Source organism: Andrographis paniculata, unplaced genomic scaffold (assembly GCF_009805555.1).
Source record: "Andrographis paniculata isolate CXL003 unplaced genomic scaffold, ASM980555v1 Contig77END, whole genome shotgun sequence".
Lineage (NCBI taxonomy): Eukaryota > Viridiplantae > Streptophyta > Magnoliopsida > Lamiales > Acanthaceae > Andrographis > Andrographis paniculata.
The window spans coordinates 195196-203162 of NW_026137614.1; the positions used below are offsets into that span (position 1 = coordinate 195196).

The window sequence follows — 7967 nt, forward strand, 5'->3', positions numbered from 1 at the left end:
TCTAGTAAAAGAGGTGTTGATTTCTAAGTCCTCTGTTCCTATATTATAATGAAAAAGAATTTGGACAAAAACTAAGCTCCTGCAAATATGAAAGAAAAAGAATATTCAACAGATGAAAAGGTACTGGAAAAATAGTAACAAATAGGAGACCGATTGTGCAACGATAAGATTCATACAAACACGTGCATAATCCATGACATGCTTTTTTATAGTGGTATAGATCTGTTATATATAGTGATCACAATATATTTTTACCAAGAACTATCACTTTATGATGAACCAGTGTCCAATCCAATTCAAAATTATAACTATAACTACTACACGAACTTAAGTTCATGTAGCGAAAGAATTGGGAAGAACAAAGGGCCAACCAAATTTAAAATGTAGATATGAAAAAAATATGATAACCACAATTTTTCACAAAAGGCAGCTCCTATTTATCGTGCAACTGTAAAAGCTAGTAAATTTGATAAAAATAAGTCTCCACGATAATAACACTTAAATATGCTCCCTCAACAACATTCACTTTTGAATTAGGAGGAAACATCAATTTATCTATTTACAGATGAAAAAAGATAAAGAGTTGAAGAAAACATATAAATATATCTTCATAAAAACAAGAAAGTTTTCTTGATTAGATGAGTAAATGTTTTAAGATCTCGAACAAAAACTCTAATGTAACAATCGCAGACCGTTCTCTACACAAGACTCCATTTGCTTCAATGATGAAAAAGACATCTGATATGATTAACTAGAGAATACATGTCGAATAACATATGGTCATTACAATTCAATTCAAGACAAATAAGATATATGTCAAATTATATGCTATTAATCACCATGCATCTACCAAACACAATTTAACAAAAGCGAAAAAAATAAAATAAAACCTGGATTCTGATACCTAATTAGCATGGCAATTATATACACCATCAATTACCATGCATCTCCCTAATAAAATCTAACACCAGTGAAAACTGGATTGTGATACATATTAGTATGCCAATTCGCGTACCATAAGTCCACTAGGACATTTCAAAGAGAAATCTGGAGCAAAATATTTGATGCAATCATTTTCTGAGATCTCTGCAAAAAGGAATCACCATATTTATCAAAAATAAATATCACTAAGCACATTATAGCACAAAATTTATACTGCAAGCAGACAGAATTCTCCAAGTGGACTCAATTTTGCAAGTCTAATAGAAATTTTTAGTGGGCCACTAATATTATAAAACAATACCATTAGAGAGATCCGCATCCAAAATGACACTCGTCTCCACAGTCCAACACCTAGCAACGTTTTCTTTAGCGTATCCGCCACCTCCAGTTACCTATATTAGTATATTGCTACTTTGCTAGGCAAAGATAAGATGTACATATAGAAGCACTGAACAGTGTGTTATACACCAAAAAAAAAAAAAAAAACCAACAAAGACAAATTGAATTGCTTGACAAAATTGACATATGCAGCATGCCTTGCAAGAATATATCCAATTCAACATAAATTACGATACTTTGAAATGTTACTGGTGACAAGTTCATTCAATCATCAATTAATCCATAATATTACGTGAAGACAAAAAACACTATATAAATTACAAGCATAACACCATCAATGGAAAGGTTATAGTATCTTAATCAGTCCCCAGAGGGTGAATCTGCTCCACATTGGAGGACAATAGCTCCTGGTGCATAGCACTCCACAACTTTCATAATGATCTGCATGAAACAAGACAACTGCAAAACTATCAACACCATCAGGATATGCAATCAATAAAATCCACTTTTACACATATATTAATCAAAATATGATTACACAAAGGGTATTTAGTTAAACCAACCTATTTCTTCCTCAAAATATTGAGGAATATACAACAGCTCGATCTCTACATATTTACATGATCCGATTCGTATGAAAAAAGGAAATACCTTTGTAAAACCTAGGCGATCGATATCAAAACTAGTAAAGCTAACTTTATAATCTTTTATGTCTATCTTGTTGGTTGATTCCTGGAGATGGAGAGCAAGAAAGAATGTGAGTTAATTTTTGTATGTGTTTGTGTTTGGACAAATTCACACGAAAAAAGCAATACCTAGCAACGGAAAATATACAAACAACTAAGTATGTGGAATATATTTTTTGTGAACATTAATCAAGAAGCCAATAATATGTCCCTCAATTGGCCTAAAAGTTTATATTTTAAACATTCTACCTAAATTTTCAAAGTATTATTCAAAAAATTTTCAAAGAGTGTATGTTTTAAAAATTATGCTCAAATTTGGTTTGCTAACTGTTTTAAAACAATAGTACAACTTTCGTTTAAGTCTTCTGGTCTATATTGCAGAAGTAGATTGACTGATATATTATCGTTCCAAAATTCCTTGTACGCGAGTTCGAAAAATTCAGCAACCATTAGATGCAGTCAAAAGTATTAGATTTCTTATTGGCATCCTTCCAAAATTTATATATGGAATAGCATCAAATCATTGTGCATATACTTTTTATTTTCATGGCAATGTCAATGAGACAATTCATTAAGAAGATAGGAGAAATCTATGATAAATGAACATGAATAGTTTGACCAACTGTAAAGCATTAGATAATTTTTTGTCTACCATAAGTGTGGTTGATCGATCACATAATGCAAACTAAATATTGTATAAATTATTGAAGTTAATAGATGAGAAAACGTCTCTAAATATTAAGTCAAATGCTTTCATCAAGTGACTACGTCTCCAACCAAAACACTGCCACTTATGCATACTCAATTAAGAAATTAATAAAATCACTTGAACTGCAATATTGCTGGCATCCACAGCATACACCTGTCTGGCTCCAAGCTGATTCTCCAATCCTAATTCTTCATATTCTAGAGCATATTACAATTAGGGTTTCAAATAGAAAGAATAGGCATTTATTGTAGAAAGCAGTTAGCAAACAACATATGTTTTAAAATTTGCCCTAAATTGAGCCCTAAAAATATTCAAGAGAAGTGTAAATCCCATTAACCTCCGTAAATCTATAAATATGAACAATATTTGGCAAAAAAAGCCTAACTAGTGAAAAAAAATATAAAAATAAATAAAAATAAGCAAATCCAAACGTACGGGAAAAACTAGGTTTGGAATTTGAGGACGTCGGCGGGCAGTGATGGTTACGGGTCAAGAAAGGAGCAGCGGAGCACGGTCAACGGCCGAGGAAGGTGGAGGCGGCGCGCGGTCCAGGGGTGCAGAACGGAGGAAAATGTGGAAGGTGAAGGAATACATACGAGAAGGAGAAGAAGAAAAAGAAAAAAGAAAGAAGAGAAAAGAACGAAGAAGGAGAAGATAAAGAAGAAGAACGACGAAGACGAAGAAGATCGAAGAAGACGAAGAAGAAAGAAGGAAGAAGAAACAGAGATGTCGGGGTAGAAGGCGCCGCATTACGGAATTATGTTTTAATTTGGTTTAAATTTTAATTTTAATTTTAATGTTTAATTGAATATTATAATTTTAAATTTAAATAAATAATTATTTTAATTTTAATTTTAATTTGTATCATTAATATATAAGTATTATATTTAGTTTAAAATTTAAAATTAAAATTACTATAGCTGTAACGAAAAAATATCGTAACAAAAGAAAAAAAGTTGACTAAACCGAAAAAACTATTTGTTACGAGAAAATTCGAAACAAAAAATAGCTTTTGTAACGAAAATATAGTAGCGAATAAGATTTCGCTACAAATGAGCATTTTTTTTTGTAGTGCTTTCCTGTCGATCCCATCGTATTGGTTGATAGACCTAATCCACCGCTAGCTCATGATCATGATTTTGGCGCCCTGGCGGCAAGGCCACAATTAGGCGAAATATCTCCTCCATGTGCAGCACCTGTCGAGGCTGGAATAGGCGGCGATGGCGATGGAAATGGCTAGACCTTATTACAATCAGTTGATACATTGCCACCCCCATTGCTGTCGACACCACCATTGCCTGCGGCAGCTCAAAATAATAACAACAACAATAATATTATTAATAATAATAAGGTCCTTATAATGAGGACGAGGCTGAGTAAAAGCAATGTGGAGGATAGAAAGAATGAACAGCTAGCAATGCCATGCGTGCAAGCCAATGCTAACTTCAAAGATTTTCTTACCCAAGAAGAAGTGGAAAAGCTGGCGCAAAACCACCATCTGAGGATCCAAGTGGTGGATCTTCACGTTGAGAACATACTAGTCATATTTGAAAATGAAGATGTCGAGAGGCAAGCCGCACAGTTACTTTATACGTAAGCCATGGCACCAAATTGCGAAAAAGAATGGGTTCATAAGTGGCATGGAGCTCAACATCTGGGCTCGTCAAAGAGACAACAATGCGATCATCATCCGTCTCTAAAGAGTTCCAGAGTGAGTACACATTGTGGTGTTGTAGTCGTCGTTGAATGTATAGTCTTATGAATATGACTCTCTTTTTTTTTTTCTTTCTTTCTTTATTTTATTTTTTTTAAAAAATTAATTTCATATTCCAACAGTTAAAAAACAACGAAAGACATTCTTACATCAAAATCGAATATTTTAGACACAAAATCACAAATATACTAAAATCAACAACAAGAATAAAATTCCAAAGAATACATAACGGTCCCACAAAGATGTGTTTCTCCAATTTGAAAATCAAATATGAATACAAATGATATGTGCAACAGAAACAAATGGAAATTGTCAAAATTTGTTGTGTTCAGATATTCCCTTCGGCTAGTTTGTATAATGAACATATCACATAAAGGTTTGTGCAGAATGAAACAAAACAAAAAGTACATCGGCGTTTGTTGACCCAGTTCGGCTCTCAATCGGCCTACGTCTGGGGTACCAACCCAGGACAGTTCCGCTATGAGTAAGGTAGGAACAAGATTAAAAAATTCCTCACACAAACTCCACAAAATCTCTAGCCATAAACCCTCAACTAAATGGTTCACATGCCAGTGCGCTTTCCTTTGTAAAGGCAAGTGTGTAAAGCTGCAACCTCCGATAGCTTGTGCTTTGAAATGGGACGAGGGTATAGACAACTTCACTTTCTTCTCCTTCAATATGTTTTGTTCGCAATGACAACATACTTCCTAGCAAGCATTACTGCTAACTTGCTGTCATTATACTTCAGTAGCTTCAACCCATTATAGAAGATGGAGAATATGTTTTAATTAACTATAATCCATAAACATTTCAAGGTTAACGACAAATTGTATTCATCGAGCTTCTTCATTCCATAATGTAATTTTTTCAAATATTAAATTGGATCCTGAGTAAAATCAATTTTTATACATGATTAATTGACACAATTTTACTGAATTTCGACGTAGCTCGATCCAATTGCTAGCTAGTATAATTTCACCGTATAGGCTGCCTATGTTGTAACTTGGTTAATTAGGTTAAAAATAAGATTGTTTTATTACCACTTCTTATTTATCAGCAGTTTGACATACGCTGCCAGAGGGATGCCCACACATGGCACATTGTAAATAGAGGCCCATTGTACCTATTCTTTTTTTCACTAATATAGATACATGTGTATTGATATGAAATTTTTATAATTATAATTATTTTATAAAGAAGATAATTCTAAATTTACAGAAGAAGCTTTTTTTATAATATGTAATAATTAAATAAATATTTTTAAACATAATTTTTATTATAAACTATTAAAATCATAAAAATTAAAGACTAATTATGATGAAGAAGTAAAGATAAATCACTTCCTTTTTTAATTTGTATATTATTATTATTATTATTATAATTATAATTCTTCTTCTTCTTCTTTAGTGTTCGCTATTGGATTTGTATGGAATTGCTGTCAAGCACCCTGCGGTAGGGGCTTTTATTTTTGTTTCATATTTGACCCACTGTAGAAACCATCCTCGATGGTTTAAGCCGCAACCGTGCTGATTCAATTAATTTTCGTTATCTATAATATACATTAGTCATCATGAAAATTAAAATATTGAAAGTTTCGAAATTTTTTAAAAATAATAAAATAATTGAGTATTTACCCTAATACTCTCCCTGTCCCATATTTATTTATCTGTTTGCTTTTTCACGGAATTTAGTATTATACTGTGATATAATAGAAATAAATATACAAAAACTAAACTAAACTTTTATTAGTATTGTATGATAAAAAAATAATGACATTTGTGTAATATATTGTAAATTGGAAGGATATTTGAATACTTTATTATCGGACATATCAAAATAGAAAAATTGATAGATTGTTAAGTGACGGAAGGAGTATATTATGAGAAAAAATAATTTATTTTAATGTAATTTTGTTATTAAAAATTACTATTACAAATAATATCAAAACTCACAAAGTATTTATATTATTATCACTATTATTGTTATTATTAGTTTAGACCTAAATTTATAGTTATGTATCTATTTATTTTATATTAATACAATTTTATTATTTTTTCTTAAAAAATTTTCACGGTCTACGGTCTAGTAAACCCCAATTTGGTGGGAGGGAATTAAAAATTACTTAACAATCCAACTTACAGAGCCATTAATTTTCAATCATGTTAGAAACTTACTAAAACCGTTTATAAGAAAATAGCTAATAAATTGAAAATAAAAATTACCTTAAATTATATTTGATTGTTTTTAAGCTCTATCAATAAATTAACTGGAAATTACATGTAATAATATTAACTCAGATGCCACGCCCCTCAGGTGCAAGTGGAGGATGAGGACTGTCTCTGATACCATGTCGAATGCAAATGATCATTTCAATTAAAAGTTTGAACTGTTAGAGAAACGCAGTCATTAATTTATATATCTGCAACCGAGAGTTCCCAACACTGATCCACAATATAATTAGTTGATACACCGACAAGGGTTAGTGCCAATTTTTTCACCAAATGTTTCCCGACCAAAAGACAAACACCTCAGATCCTTGTTAATAGGTCTAATTTGCTAATTCATGATGATGATTTTGGCGAGGCCACAATTAGGTGAACTTCAAGAATTAACATCACAACCCGTCCGCCAAGAATGAAAAGAATCATAAACACCTCACCATTAGTTGATACATTGCAGTCGCCACTGTTGAAATCTGGTTTTATCCACTAGACACCAAAATGTACTGGATTGAAAAAATCTTTATCGATGCTCTGTTTGTTTTTTTTTACAAACTCTATTTTTTTTCATTCCATCGTCAAGGCATCATAATAATAGGAGATTAAAACAAGAACTTAAAAAATATAAATACAACTTAATTGCTAGTCTATAGGAATTTCAAACAACTAGTAACGTCAACACAACTAACCCCACAACCATTAATTAAATTTATTCTCAACACCCCCTCTTAAATTTAATTTCTTTGAATCCTTCATCCCGATCCCGATCATCGTTTCACACTTTTTGAACATCTCTGCGGGCAGCAGTTTGGTGAAAATGTCCGCTGCTTGGTCACAACTTGCAACATGCTCCAGTTTAACAGCTCCATCCTTAATCTTGTCTCGGATGAAATAAAATCGTATGTCTATATGCTTGCTTCGTTCATGGTTCACCGGATTCTTTGCAAGCGCAATAGCCGATTTGTTATCAATGCGAATTTCAGTTGGTTCGCACTGCTCTTGCCCTAAATCTCCCAGCAGATTACTACTCACCCAAATTGCATGACAGACACACCACAATGCTGCCACATATTCGCCTTCAAATAGGGAGAATGCAACAATTGGTTCTTTCTTTGATTTCCATGCGAAAGCTATTTTTCCCATAAAAAATACAAGCCCGTTGTGCTTTTCCGTTCGTCAACATCTCCACCCCAATCGCTATCCGAATATCCCAACATCTTAAATTCTTCCGTCTTGAAATACACCAATCCGAGTGATTCTGTTCCATGAATATATCGTAGAATCCTGTTTAATGCCTTCCAATGCGAGTATATCGGTTCCTCCATGAACCTACTCACAATTCCAACACTCATCTCCAA

At 32.6% G+C, this 7967-nt stretch overlaps 1 long non-coding RNA gene across 2 annotated transcripts; it reads right to left on the reverse strand.

Moving 5' to 3' along the window:
* Positions 1-1416: 1416 nt before the first annotated feature.
* On the reverse strand, positions 1417-3410 carry LOC127239379 (uncharacterized). 2 transcript variants are annotated; one of them, XR_007836116.1, is made up of 3 exons: positions 3112-3410; positions 1933-2013; positions 1417-1722 (listed from the first exon to the last, which is right to left on the reverse strand). It is a non-coding gene; the product is annotated as an uncharacterized LOC127239379 (long non-coding RNA). The 2 variants fall into 2 exon arrangements; XR_007836117.1 differs by having other exon boundaries at positions 1417-1740.
* Between the last annotated feature and the right edge of the window lie 4557 nt (positions 3411-7967).